Source organism: Protopterus annectens, chromosome 2.part1 (genome assembly GCF_019279795.1).
Source record: "Protopterus annectens isolate FY-2018-M chromosome 2.part1, PAN1.0, whole genome shotgun sequence".
Classification (NCBI taxonomy): Eukaryota; Metazoa; Chordata; order Ceratodontiformes; family Protopteridae; genus Protopterus; species Protopterus annectens.
Genome location: NC_056729.1, coordinates 41,150,859 through 41,164,514, shown reverse-complemented (window position 1 = coordinate 41,164,514; position 13,656 = coordinate 41,150,859). Strand labels below are relative to the sequence as shown.

General features: G+C 42.4%; 1 protein-coding gene across 1 annotated transcript in view; it reads left to right on the top strand.

Annotated features, from left to right (window-relative positions):
- LOC122794819 (alpha-2-macroglobulin-like protein 1) overlaps positions 1–13,656 on the top strand; it is a 989,874-nt gene that overhangs the window by 903,822 nt on the left and 72,396 nt on the right. The gene's annotated exons all lie outside the window — the stretch shown is intronic.

The following is a 13,656-nucleotide window of genomic DNA, read 5'->3' as shown; positions in this document are numbered from 1 at the left end:
GAATAGTCAGGCACAAAGTTTCTTTTGACTAATTGTGAAAAGTATAAGGCGTGTTTTATCTGCATGTGAGGAAAATTCTGCTGTGTGTGGTCCAGTTCCTTCTATTTCTCATGTCATTATTCAGTGTTTAAAGTTGTGTTTGACTCTCTAGATATTGCATCCAGGACTATTGCCACTAGTACTGTGTTGAGAAGGTTTACCTGGCTGCTTTCTCAGAATCTTCCAGAGGATGTAAAAAAAACATTTTAAATTCACACTTGGATAGAAAGTTTTGTGGACCCTCTGCTACAGAGGTTATCAAAAGATGTGATGAGAGGGGTAAGTTGATACAGGGAATCTCTGATTTTTCAGACAACCTTGTATACATTTTTCAAGGGACTTTTGGCTCCTTCATCCAGTTTTGGCAAAAAAAAAAATAGTCTCAGCAAAATGCTGGTAAGCAATGTTTAAAAAGTTCTAAAAAGAAAGCAGGAACCCTCTCAGAATAAAGGGCAGACCAGTCATAATGAATGTGTAAGGGACTTTATGTCCCCCACCACCAAGCTCCACCCCCATTCTGACAATCTTTTATCCCCTAACAGAAAGGCTTAATCTCCATTTCCATCTTTAGCAACAGATTGTTTCAGGCAAATAGGTGCTGAGACTGATTCAGCAGGGTTACAGATGGCAATGGGAAGAAATACCACCACCACCCCTCACCCCTGGCCTTGCTAGAGAACTGTTTTATAGTCTGTCATACCAAACCCCTCTGTTCCTTCCTTTTCTACAGTACATGCTTTCTCAAGGGGTAATAGGAACAGTTCTTCCTTTCCAGTTGCTAAGATATTTTTGTTCGAGTGTTTCTGGTGCCCAATAAAGAAAATGCCTGGAGACCAGTTCTGTACTTTTATTTCCTAAACTGGTTTGTTATACGGCCCAGTTCAAAGTGCTTTGACTTCACATCTACCCCGTCTTCCTCATTTGATTTTTTGGTAACCTTAGCTTTAAAAGATGCTTATCCAACCAGACCTCAGATGTTTGTTTTGTGTGTCTGGATCTCATTATCAGGTCTGATGTGTGTTTTCATCTAATTCAACCTTTGGGGTTATCAGCTTAGACCTTGCCACCTTTCAGAAGCCTTGGTTCCAGGGCTCTGACCCCTCCCAACCCACAATTCCCTATGTTCCCGAAATTACCTCAGATCTCGTCTGCAGCTTTTGATCCTCAAGGATGGTCTTTGAGAGGACTCTGACTTTGAGGTTCTGGGTTTTACCCTGTTTAGACTATTGGCTGTTTACCGCAACAGCCAAAAATCTGTTGGTCCAGCACCGGAACTTCTTGCTCCTTGCTCCACCAACCCCCACAGTTGGGGACTAGTCAACCATGCATAGAGCCAGTTAATACTGATGCAACCTATAGTTAATTGGATGCCACCTGGGTATGAGTCATCAGATAGCCAAACTTCCACAATACACAGTATAGTCCCTATATCAAGTAGCTAATCAAGTCCTTCAGCACTTTCTCCTCCTGCAAGTCTTATTCTCAGACTGCTAAGCTTATTGACCTCTTCAATCACACTGGTTTCTCTAGCAAGATATTACATGAGAGATCTACAGTGGACCCTGTAGGTTCAGTGGTCCCTTCACCCACTGCATACACAAATTCATGTCACACTGATTTGCAGGAATAACATCAGTTGATGATTGACTTCTCTATTGGTTTCAGACACTTGACTGTACTCCCCACCTTTTCCAATAGTGACGGTAACCATGGACACATCCCTTCTGGGATGGGGGAGGCATTTCGAGGGGAAGACTGTTTAAGGCTCTTGGCCACGTACAGAAGCCAGTCTTTACTTCAATGCTTTGGAGGTGAGGGCAGTCCTAGCAGTGTAGGCTTTCTGAGGAAACTCTCCACGAGTGTGTAATTTCCAGACCAGACAGTATGGCAGTAGTCTGGTATATCAACAAGCAGGGAGGAACCTGATCATATCCAGTTTGCCAAGAAGCCAGGAGATTGTAGGAGTGAGAGATTTTCTTCCTGTCGCTTATTGCAAAGCACATTCCAGGAACTTCCAGTGTTCTAGCGAACAAATTGAGCAGATCCATTCTTCTTCCTCATGAGTGGTCCCTCAATCAGACAGTGACAATGCAAATCTTCAGTTATTGGGGCCAGCCTTGCTATGATCACTTTGCTACATACCGAAGCAAGTGCAGCAGTTAATGTTCCGTGATCCCTCCACAAGGTCATTCACAGAGGGATGCTGAAGTCCACAGTTGGCCCTCGGGTTTCCTTTATGCCTTCCTTCTGTTCCCTTCATAATTAAATTTCTTCAGAAAGTCAGAAGGTGCAAGGCCAGTGTAATCCTCATTGCCACCTTTTGACCACAGCAAGTTGGTTCCCCTTCCTCTGGCATCAACTAGTACATCCACTCTGAATACTGGACAGTCATCCAAATCTTCTGAATAGTCTGTCCAGGCAGCCACACCCAGATCTGAATACCCTGAAATTAACTGCATGGTTCTTCCATTTCTGACGGTAGCCAGCGATGCCAGGCTTTCCGCTCCAGGGGTCTACATTTTATTTACTTTACAAAAAACAAATACCTGAAAGGTTTATCTGAGCAAGTGGAGGTTTACCCTATGGGCCTGCTCTAAGGGAATAGACACTTTTTCTGTCCTGGACTTGTCAGATCTTTCCCAAAAAACGTCTAGCTTCTCAACCGTAATGGTACAATTAGCATCCATTTCCAATTTCAACATTGTCAAAATCAAACTCCTATTGCTTCCCTAAATATTTCAAAAGCTTTTCTGAAGGGAACATTCCTTCTAAGACACCTCCATAAGGGAACTGGTTCCTCTTGAAACATTACTATCACGATTCAAGCCTTAACTGAAGCCCATTTCAAACCTGCAGCTTCAGTGGACATAATGTCTTTCTTGGAAGTCCATTTTTCTGATGGCTGTTACTTCTGCAAGGAGAGTTTTGGAATTGCAAGTACTATCCTATAAGCCTTCATATGTAGTTTTCCTTGAGGAAAGAACTGTAAATTTTTTTCAAAGGTAGTATCTGTAACGAACCTCTGTATTCTTCCCAGAATTCTGTAAAACAGGATAAAGTGTACTCTCCATTGGTAGATGTTCATTGACAACTCATATTGTATTTACACAGGGCTAGGGATATTTGAAAATCTGATCAGCTTTTTCAAAAGCAAAAGTTGGTCAAAGTGCATCAAAGCCGCATTAATCAATGTGGCTCTCTTGACTCTGTTCTGTTTGTCAAAGTGCATCAAAGCCACACTATCAGTATGGTTGTCTTGACTCCTTACCTAATAAACCAAAGGATCATTCTACAAGGGCAGTAGCTACTTGTACTGGTTTTATGGGCAAAGTTTCTGTTGTTGAGATTTTTGCTGTAGCTACTTGGTCTACTGTTCACACCTTTGTTTCTGAATACAAGCTGAATGTACAGTCCAGATACCGTGCATCTTTTTGCTCCACTATTTTTAAAAACATCCTTCCTTGTTACCAACTAGGTGTTCTGATAGCTTAAGAATCTGACCCAAATGTTGAAGTGGACAGAGACAACATTGGATGCAAAAGTTATGTATTTAGCATAATGCTAGATCCTTGTTACCTTGTTTTCATCTGGTTCAGGAGCCATCCCTCTGTCCCCCAAATTAAATGGTTCCTTTTCACTCCTCTTGAACAGTTGGACCTGACCAGGAGTCTTATCCTTGGACAGCCTGGTGATTTCTGTTCCTCCTATTATTGCCATCTTTCTTATTCCACCTTGTAGGCAAGCCCCTGTATATACTGATTGTTGGATAATTTTCTGGTTATGTGTAGGCAAACTCTGTCCGAGGTAATTTGAGGAACAGAGGAAGTTATGGGTAGGGGAGGAGTCAGAACCGTGGATCCAAAACTTCTGCAAGGCACAGAGATCAGATCTGATAACCCCAAGTATTGAAGTGGATGAAAACAGGACAACACGGATCTAGTTTTGTGGTAAGTACATAACTTTAGTTTTTCTTTCCCTTACCCTGTCCACTGCTACAAGAGTGTTCACAAGGTGTTTAGTTACAGTTACAGCAAATTGGCATATTGAATGTCCAAATTCAAGCAAAACTTAGGTCTGTGAATGGGAAACAGAAACTGTTCCCCAGGACTGCCCCCTGTACTAATGATGGACAGAGGCAATTCCTAAATGCTTTATCCCATGCATGGATCCCCTCAAATTATATGTGGTATGATCCCAGTTATTCTCATTAGTAATATATAATTATCAACCATGGGATGGGTAAGGCCGATCTATAACCAAATTGGATAGGTTATTTTCTAGGACAAAAAGGGAAATTGGCTAAACTTAAAATGGCCCACAAGGGCAGCTAGCCTTCTACTTACCCATGAACCTGTTGCACTCTGCAAGATATCCTCTTCCATGACGTCAAGTCGTCAGGGGTATAAAACATGTGGTAGATGCCATTACATCAGTCTTTCTTGCCGAGAAGGAGCCCGAAGCAGAAGCAGTTCGCAAGTGCCGGTCGGCCGCTACCTGAAATTTTCATTTTTTCGAGTTTCAGACCTGAAGTCTTCTAAAGCTAAATATCCCGTTGGGGATTCTTTTTCCTTGCTCTAACCAATGTCAGAAAAAATTAACAATTGTCTTGCCTGTGGAAAGCAAATACCTCACAGAGATCTTCATTCTTACTGCGTCACCTGTTTAGGCCCAGACCACGACGTCCCTAGCTATCGGTTTTGTGCCTTAACACCCGAACCATTCGTCGTCGGGCTATTTTTGTAGCCAAGTTATTTCGCTCTTGTTCTCCGTATTCCGAAATGGCTTCAGTAAGCCGTCCGACTACTGATCTTCCGAAAATGCGCAAAGACAGAGACAGACTGCATAGGTCAAAAACTGCCGATGACTCTTCCTTTAGCTTGTCGCCAGTACTCAGGCGCCTTTGCAGCCCCTTATGCCCGCTTCTGCAGATTCGCAGGCCTCTGCGGAGACCCATTCGGAGTCTGATATGCCGCGAGATGCTTCGAGTGTGGAACCTGTGGATGTCTCTGCCTTGGATGGGTCCGAAGCAGCTGTGCAGGCACCGACTTCTGAGGGTGTGTTCCAACCTACCGATATTCATATTAAACCGACAACTTAATTTCCTACTGAAACTATCGAGTTTTTCAGGCCCAGAGTTCGCAGTACTCCTAGAAAACCGACATCCGAAGCACATGCTCATCCTCCCATGCCACAAAAACAAATACTTAGAATGGCTGAAGATCTTATTACTCTAATTAGGGGAAGCCAGCCTTCCCCTGCCAAAAGACAAAGAATTGAATTTCCTTCTAATTCTACAGACCAGGAGTCTGATGACTCTGACCCTTCTGATTACCAGGACATACCCTTATCTACCTATGAAGATTCAAATGCAGAGGAATCCATTCCCTCTGCCTCCCCTCCAGATGTTTTCTCTTTTGGTGAAACCTTGCATACCTTAAGAGAGCATTTCTCAGGACTATCCTCCATCCAAAAAGAGACTCAGGGAATTTTTAGATTTGCCTCAGCACAGGCCTCTAGCTATACCCCTTGTCCTGGATATTGTAGACTATGTCTTCTTGGAGTCCAGTCTTTCTCCTGACACCTTACCACCAGCTCCTAGAAAACCTGACAGGTACTACAGATTACCTAATTCTCACAAATTTCTCTCTAAGAATCCTACTGTGGATCCAGAGACCATTTCCCCAGGGACCTAAAGGCATTAAGGCTACTACAGCCAAAAACCCTACCCCTTCAGACAGGAATTCTAGAGCTTTAGACAGATGGGATAAAAAGATACATAAGTCTGCAACTCTTGTCATCAGGGCTCTGGATTGCCAGTTTCACATGTTGAAGTACTAGCAACATTCTATGGAACTAATTAATCAAAACATGGTGTTATTTCCAGATTATGCAGAAAATAAAGCAATGTGGGTTTGATGCCTTAGAAGCATCTTGCAGGGCTGCTGTCACTGGGTCTGTAGTGAGAAGGCATGCTTGGCTAAAAGAACAAGTCTTGCCTGATCATGTCAAAGCAAAATTACTAGATGCTTCATTAAATCAGGAGAATTTGTTTGGCACAAAAGCAGAAGTTCTTAAAGATGGAAGAAAAAGCTAAATCTCTGCAGACAGTCAAAGATTTCTTACAGGTGCAGCCACCTAGATTCAGTAGGCATTGGACTTCAAAAAATTGGTCCTTTCCAGTCCCTCTCAGGCCTTCTCAGTCCAAACCTAGGGGAAACAAACCACCAAGACTACAGTCTCAGGGTATGCAGAGATCTAAATAATGGAGTGGTAAGCCACCCCTTATGGAAAAGGTTCACAATGACTTTCCAATTATCCCTCCAAGCCATGCCCAAGTACTTGCACCCCTAGAAGGAAAACTCGCCCTTCATGCAAAAAAGTGGATGTCCATTACTCAGGGCCGATGGGTTCTAAACATTGTATCCCAGGGATACAGATTCTACTTCCACTCACTGCCAACACAAAGCAGGTTGCCAGACCCTTCCTCCAACCCAGTGGGCAGAGACTCAAAAGCAAGTACTTTTCCCTTCTCCATATAAGGGCTATTCAACCTGTTCCAGTAGAACAAAGGGGACAGGGTTTCTACTCCAGACTGTTCCTGGTGCCCAGAATAGAGAGCTGTTGGCGCCCTGTCCTGGATCTATCAGTTCTCAACACCTTTCTGGTGGTCTCAAAATGCTTACACTGCAACAGCTTCTTCCTATGCTAGCCAATGATGCCTGTTTAGTCATCCTAGACTTAAACGAAGCTTATCTGCACATCTCCGTAAGGGAGTCTTGCAGGAAATGGCTGCGTTTCAGGGTAGACTCTATGCACTTTCAGTTCTCTGCACTACTCTTTGGCTTATCTACTGCGCCCAGAGTAGATAATGAATATGAATTTCACCACTTTGCCTAAGACGAATGATGTGATGGCACCTGAAGCCTCTTCGTCCACCACCGGTGTTCATTCTATGTTTTCATCTGATCTTACAGCTGATGAGGAGAGACAACTTGTCTGCCCAACAGGCACTAGACCTAAACAAGGAGTGTCACATGCCCCCATTGTTCACAATTTTCCGTTTTTTTTTTTTTTTTTAAAACAAACCTGGCAACAGAATACCAGGTCCAGCAGTCAGGACAGGAAGAGAAAGTTAAGAAACCGATTCAGTAATCAGAACTAATTTGGTAGTGAATTTATCTAATTTTGCATTAAGTAAAGACCAACTGAACCTGCTCAATAAATGTTTAACCTTTATTCCTTCCTTGGGTTCTGATTTGAGTGAGTTTGTTCTGGAAGCAAAATATTTTGGTAGAAATGTATCATTGAAGAATATTTTTGGTCATCAGAATAATCGACCACAAACCATTTTAAAGAAATCTAGTACCTTTGTTACTGCCAACCATCCTATAGTTGATCTCTTTATCAGTTTATGAGAGAAAGAAGTGGAACAAATCAGACAAAGTTGTTTAGGAACAGCTCGCTTCTACAATATAACCAATGGAGAGCGAAAGGCACTGGCTGAACTTCAGAAAAATACAGATTGTGATCAAGCCCTCAGATAAAGGTGGTGCCATAGTTATTCTTGATTCAAAATGGTACAAAGACTCAGTTAATATGATGCTCTCTGAGGAGAAAATGTATGAAGAGATCACTAAGGTTTTTTTGAACTGAAAATTAACCAGAGTAAAGCAAGATCTACATGAAATGCTGATGCAAAGACGTATAAGCCAGGACCTTTGAGTTTTTTGATGCAACTTATCTATCCATTCCCTCCATAAGTGGCCTTCCCAAAATTCATAAAAGTGTCACAGACCCGCCACTCAGACCCATTGTTTCAAGACTTGGATGGGTGACAGAGCCAATTTCCATTTTTGTGGAGAAAGAGCTAAAGACGGTATTAGTGGCTATTCCCACTATTCTTGGAGACACTGGTATTTTCTTGACACAGCTGAATATGTTTATGAACACTGCAAAAGACCTGTCCAACATTTTGCCTGTGACTATGGACAATTGTAGTCTTTTTACTTCCACTCCTAATGATTATGGAATGGAGTCCATCAGAGCCTTAGGTTCTATAGTTCCACATAATCTGAATTTAGACCTCATTTGTACACTACTTGAGATGATCCTGGAAACCAGTATGTTTTTCTATGGAGATCATTATTGGCAACGCTGGGGTGTGGCCATGGGCACACCCTGTGCCAGCAGTTACTCAAATCTTGTTTTAACTTTTTGGGAGAGAATGCATTTTTAATACCATCAATCCTTGGTCCAACAATATGGCCTTTTATGGATGTTTTGTGGATTTCTTTTATGGAAAGGGGATGAAAGTGAGCTGAAGAAATTTGTCACCTATTTGAATGAAACCACTACCTTCTTAAAATTTACTGTCCAGAGCTCCCGCTCTGAGATTGATTTTTTTGGATGTGAAAGTGTTCTTGGATGAACATAAACAGATTGGCACCTCTCTGTAGGAAGGACACATGGAAAAATCATTATTTACACAAAAAATAGTCTACACCCCAGACACATCTCCAGGAACATTATGAAGAATGAGATGACCAGGATCTCACGACTTTGCACCAAGGAATCAGTATTTGACAAGGAGAGAGACTTTTTACAACAAAACTTAAAGGAGAGAGGCTATTCGAACCATGATATTGATGTGAGCCAAAAGGAACTATGAAATCTCAGATTGACTAAAGGCTTGCCATATGTTAACAAGCAGCTACAACAGGAAAACTCTTATGTGAGAGACGGACAATATCAACATAATGATGGCATCAAGTTCATTTTGACTTGCACCAATGTTCATCTCCAGATCTGTGAAGTGATGATAAAAAATTTTGGTCGGTCCTAACTCAGGATAGTAAACTTTGTGAAATTGTTGGTGAACATCCAAAGTTTGTCTTCAAAAATAAAAAAAACTTGAAGGGTCTACTATGCCAGAAGGATGGCTTCCAATGCAACTCCAATTGGAGCAAACAAGGCACCCTTCGATGTGGCAGATGCTCTGCTTTTGTAGAACTATAGATGTACTTAATACTTTTAAACATCCCATCAGTGGACTGGAATACACCTTTTTGTGTAAAGCTTACTGTAATATGCAGTATTTAGTGTACCTCGCTACTTGCCAATGCTGCACTCCCTATTATGTAGGCAAAACAGATCAAATATTTAAAAATAGAGTACTTGGGCATCTGAGAGATATTCGTAATAAGGACGTTAAGAATGCCCTTGCTTGTCATGTTGCTCAGTTTCCAGGACACTTTAAGTTTAAGGTTATTGAAGTTGCATCTAAAGGGATGAAAGCTAGGAGATATCACCAACAATACTGAAAGGAATGAAACCATATGGATCATAAACTTGAGAGCAGACAAGCCCTCCTGGCTTAAACACTGTAGTTCCTCTGAGACCTAGTCTGAAGCATAGGAGAACAGCCATTGGTTGATGTGAAGGTGTATTTTCTTTTAAGTGCTCTGCTTGGCAAGTTTTCTGATTGGAGCTCAAGGATGATACCTGGCTGTGATTCGCTTGTGATGCTCCTATTGGTTTATGCAAATAAGTATTTCTCTTCAGGCTTGTTGATTGGCGGTTTTCCGATTTGTTTCTTTGGCAGAACAAACTGAAGCCGATTGGTTGTGCGTATCTTCTAAAAGCATATTGTTCCTGTTTCCCTTTACGATCTGAAGAAGGTATTTCTGAAAGCGCTTATCGTTTGAAAGGGATTTTATTTTTGTCTTGCCATGTTTTATGTCTCAAGTTTTCAGTAAAAGATATCTGTTCATCTTTTTTGTTGGATTTTAACAAGTTTGCCAGTCGTCTGTGGTGGAGTCACTGCTTTTCTCTCTGGATTTTATCTAACAGTGCTATCAGCAGTTACAGGTTTATTTTGTGCTTAAAGAACACCTTATGGTTGTCCTGCTAATTTGGATTCTTAGTTTGCTTTGGAGAGCTTAACAAGAAGTTGCACCAGTTGCTCTGACCTCAGCAAGATCTAGCTAGTTTTATATTCTTAAAATAAAAACAGTTGCACTAGTCGCTCTGACCTCTGCAAGAAGAGTATCCGATCTTCAAGCTGTTGTGGTATGGTGTATCAACCTTATCTCATTTCCCACAGAGATATGGGTTCCTTGAGAACTTATCCTCCTTTTATGCATAAAGCTGTCTAGCTTAAGCCAAAGTGTCCATCCCCCAGTGTTTTTTCCTGAACCCCAAAATGAGGGAGAAAGGATACCTCTTACCTTTGATGGCTACAGACATCTCTGGTACTATCTTGACAGAACTAAATCTTTCAGAACTGCCAGTCAGTTTTTCATTTCTTGTGACATTAAGGGCATTGTGTCAAAGCAGACTATTTCCAAATGGCTGTCTCAGGCTGTTACCCTTTCTCATTCCCACCACAAAAAAGTTATTCAAGTTAGGATCAAGGCACATTTTACTGGGACCTTGGCTTCATCTGTGGCTTTTTGAAAAGGGTTGTACTTTAAAAGCATTCTTAGATTGTTCTCCTTCCACCTATCTTTTGTTTTAAGCCTCGGTAGTCTACCCTTACAGCTTAGGCTACTGTGGCAGCGATTAGTATAAAGAGTATATTACAGTTGTGTAAGCAAGTGTGCCAAGACAGTAGATGATCGAATGATCACTGCTGCATTAGCCACACCTCCTATCATCCCTCTTCTTTTTTGGTGCCTTTTTTATGTCAGGGTGTGGACTTTTTTTTTTTTTTTTGTTCCTAGCAATGTCCTCGTGTGGCTCAGCTCCCCCCCCCCCCCCAAGTTGAAATGAAAGCTGTGAAGGGCTTGGTGTCCAAACCTGACTTTTTAGTCCACTCTGCTCGACCAGATGGTTTGGGTTTGTGTCCTTAAGTTTTGAAAGCTGTCCATCTGTTGTGCCTTATTCATGATGTTACCCATAGAGCTTAGGCTACCTGCAGTAGTGAACACTCTACCATCTACTGTTATGGTAAGTTTACTTACACAAGTGTACTTTCCATCCCCTAACCACTTTGGAGAAAGTCGTGCTCACATGCTCTTTGTGGATGAGCCTTTGAGCCCCATTACTTCCAGCTGGATTCTTGAAATACATGTGTGATTATTTAGGAAAGGAATCAAAGCCTTGCATTTGCCCAGCCATGTAGCCTTTGCACAGGTGTGCCGCCTTTGCAGCCTGAAAGCACTCTGATACTGTTCCATCTGTGCCTAAGAAAGCAAAGGCCATTTATTGGCCCCCCCAGATAATTTTTGCACATTCTAAAGCTGACTCTTGTTTGAGCTGTTCAGTCGAGCATAGGTCCAGGAAACCACGACACTTTTCCACCTCACTTGTCTGATGGTCTAAACTGAACAAACAAGAGGGCACTTTTCCTCTGGCTTTGTCTTAACTGTTAGTCTGAGCTCTCATGTTTCCTGCACTCCCACTGGCTCTGGATCAGGGGACAGAAAACGTTTTTAGCCTCCCTTGATTGAGGACAAACCGATCATAGTGTATCTTGGCTTTCTACTGCGGGTTTTATATGATCCACTTTGATTTTGACTGTACAGATGCTTTGGCTAAGACTGTTCTGTTACTTGCCTGTGCAAAATAACACTGCTTATACAGACAGACTTTGATGTGTCACCTTACAGCTGGAAGTCTTGTTTGAGCAGGCCTCCTGAAATTCATTGGAAGATGTTTCACAAGTTGATAGCAGGCTGTTACCACTTCTGAGGATTTCTTTAATACCACCCCCTATCCCCAGGGAAGGTGAAATGTCCTTACTTATGCCTGCTTCATGGATTAAATCACTGACTGTGCCGCAGAAGACCTTTGTTCCTGTAGTGGTCCAAGAACAAATGGAGCTGGCTGGGGGATGGAAGTAAAGGGTTCAGAACCTTCCCAGCCACACTGGGGGGTGGAGCTTTGTTATCTACAGTGTCACATTAAGGTATCTCAGCCTGATTGGAGGTCAGGGTAAGGGACCTTCAGCAAGGGCCTAAGAATGCAGTCCTTGCCAAGCAGCATATAGCACTGTAACCGGCTTGTGTATGCACTCATGGAAGTTCATGTGTCATAGGGCCTGCATTGCAGTGTACTTTAGCTGCTGCAAGACTGGAGATGGGGCTTAAGTAAACCAAGTTATGATGGCTGCTATATAAGTCTCTCTCTCATGATTAGCTCTTGCCCATTGGGAACAGATGGATTCCAGGTCAAGTCTCTGGAAGGCTGACCGTTGGCAAGCTGTAGAGGAGAAAGGGTGTACCATTAATCGCTGATTGTGCTGTGATGTTAATCGTGCCTGTAGAATGAACTGTGTGGGCTGCTTTGACCCTTTCAAGCTTATAGTGAAGTATTATTGGGGTTTTTTAACTAAACATAAGGATTTTTGTGATTTATTACAGAATGCATCAAGTATTGCTTTTAGGAGAGGTTGGAGTATTAAGGATATGCTAGTGCACAGGAGGATTTTACTTCCTGTGAAATCAATGAGTAGACGAGCATCACACAGGCACTACCCCTTTGGGTAGGTGCTGTAGTTGCAAATATGTGGTACAATGTTTTAGTGATATTAATGGTCGAAAATATGAGGTTAAAGGGAATTTTAGTTGCGACTCAGAGAGAATAATTTTTGCCCTAAGATGCCTGTGTAATACATTTTACACTGGGGAGAGTAAGAGGGCTTTTAAAGTTCAACTTCAAGAACATTTAATGGATAGTAGGAAAGCTAGGATGGAAAGCCCTGTTACTGCACATTGTTTTACTTACCATTGTATGAATGGAGGCCTTCAAGCTACTATATTAGATCACATTTATTGTGGGAAAAGTTGATAATATGAATATAAAAGTGAGATTATGTGAAGAAAATTTTTATACTTCACTTTAGTCCCCAGGGGTCTCAATTTAGAATGCAATTGGAAGGTTTTAACTTGTACAACTGATAACTTAGGATCTGAAGTAGGCAGACTTCATTTGTCTGCAACCTGTGGGTATCGGATCCGAGCCGGCATCTCAAAAGCTTTAGGCTCCGAGCTCCTCCCTCTACCCATAATCCCCTGCCAAGCCCTAACTGACCTCAGATTTCGTTTGCCGCTTTCAAGTTGCAACGGACTCCTCGAGCTCCTGGTTTCAGATAAGGATTTTTGACTAAAAAATTTTTGAAAACTTTAACTTTTATAATTTAATCGGTTAGAGTGTATGTGTTAGGCTTTCCTCTCTCTATCTTTTTAATTTTTCTTCGGGTTTTTGCGTAGTTTGTGTGTTGTGTGTGTTTTAGGCCTGTTAGGGCTTAAGATGTCTGAAGCCCATAAGGCAGTGTTCTCTAAATGTACCGAGTGTGGCCATAAGCTATCCCCAGCGGATGGCCACACTCGGTGCGTTAAATGCTTGGGGGTTGAACACCTGTCATCTGGTTGTACCATTTGTGCAGGGTTCAACCCCCGAGCTTTAAGGGAGCGGAGGTCGAAGCTTGTTCTGGTGGGACTTCTCCCTCCAGACGCGGCTCCGGCCTCTGCCCCTTCTGGCCAGCAGCCTTCTGTAGGTGCTGTGGTCTCCTCTCCCCCGGTTGGGACTCAACCTCCCTCAAAAAAGCCGGAGGAGAAGGAGACTTCTAGGGAGAAAGAGAAGGAGAGACACAGGGAGAGGCACCACAAACGGAGA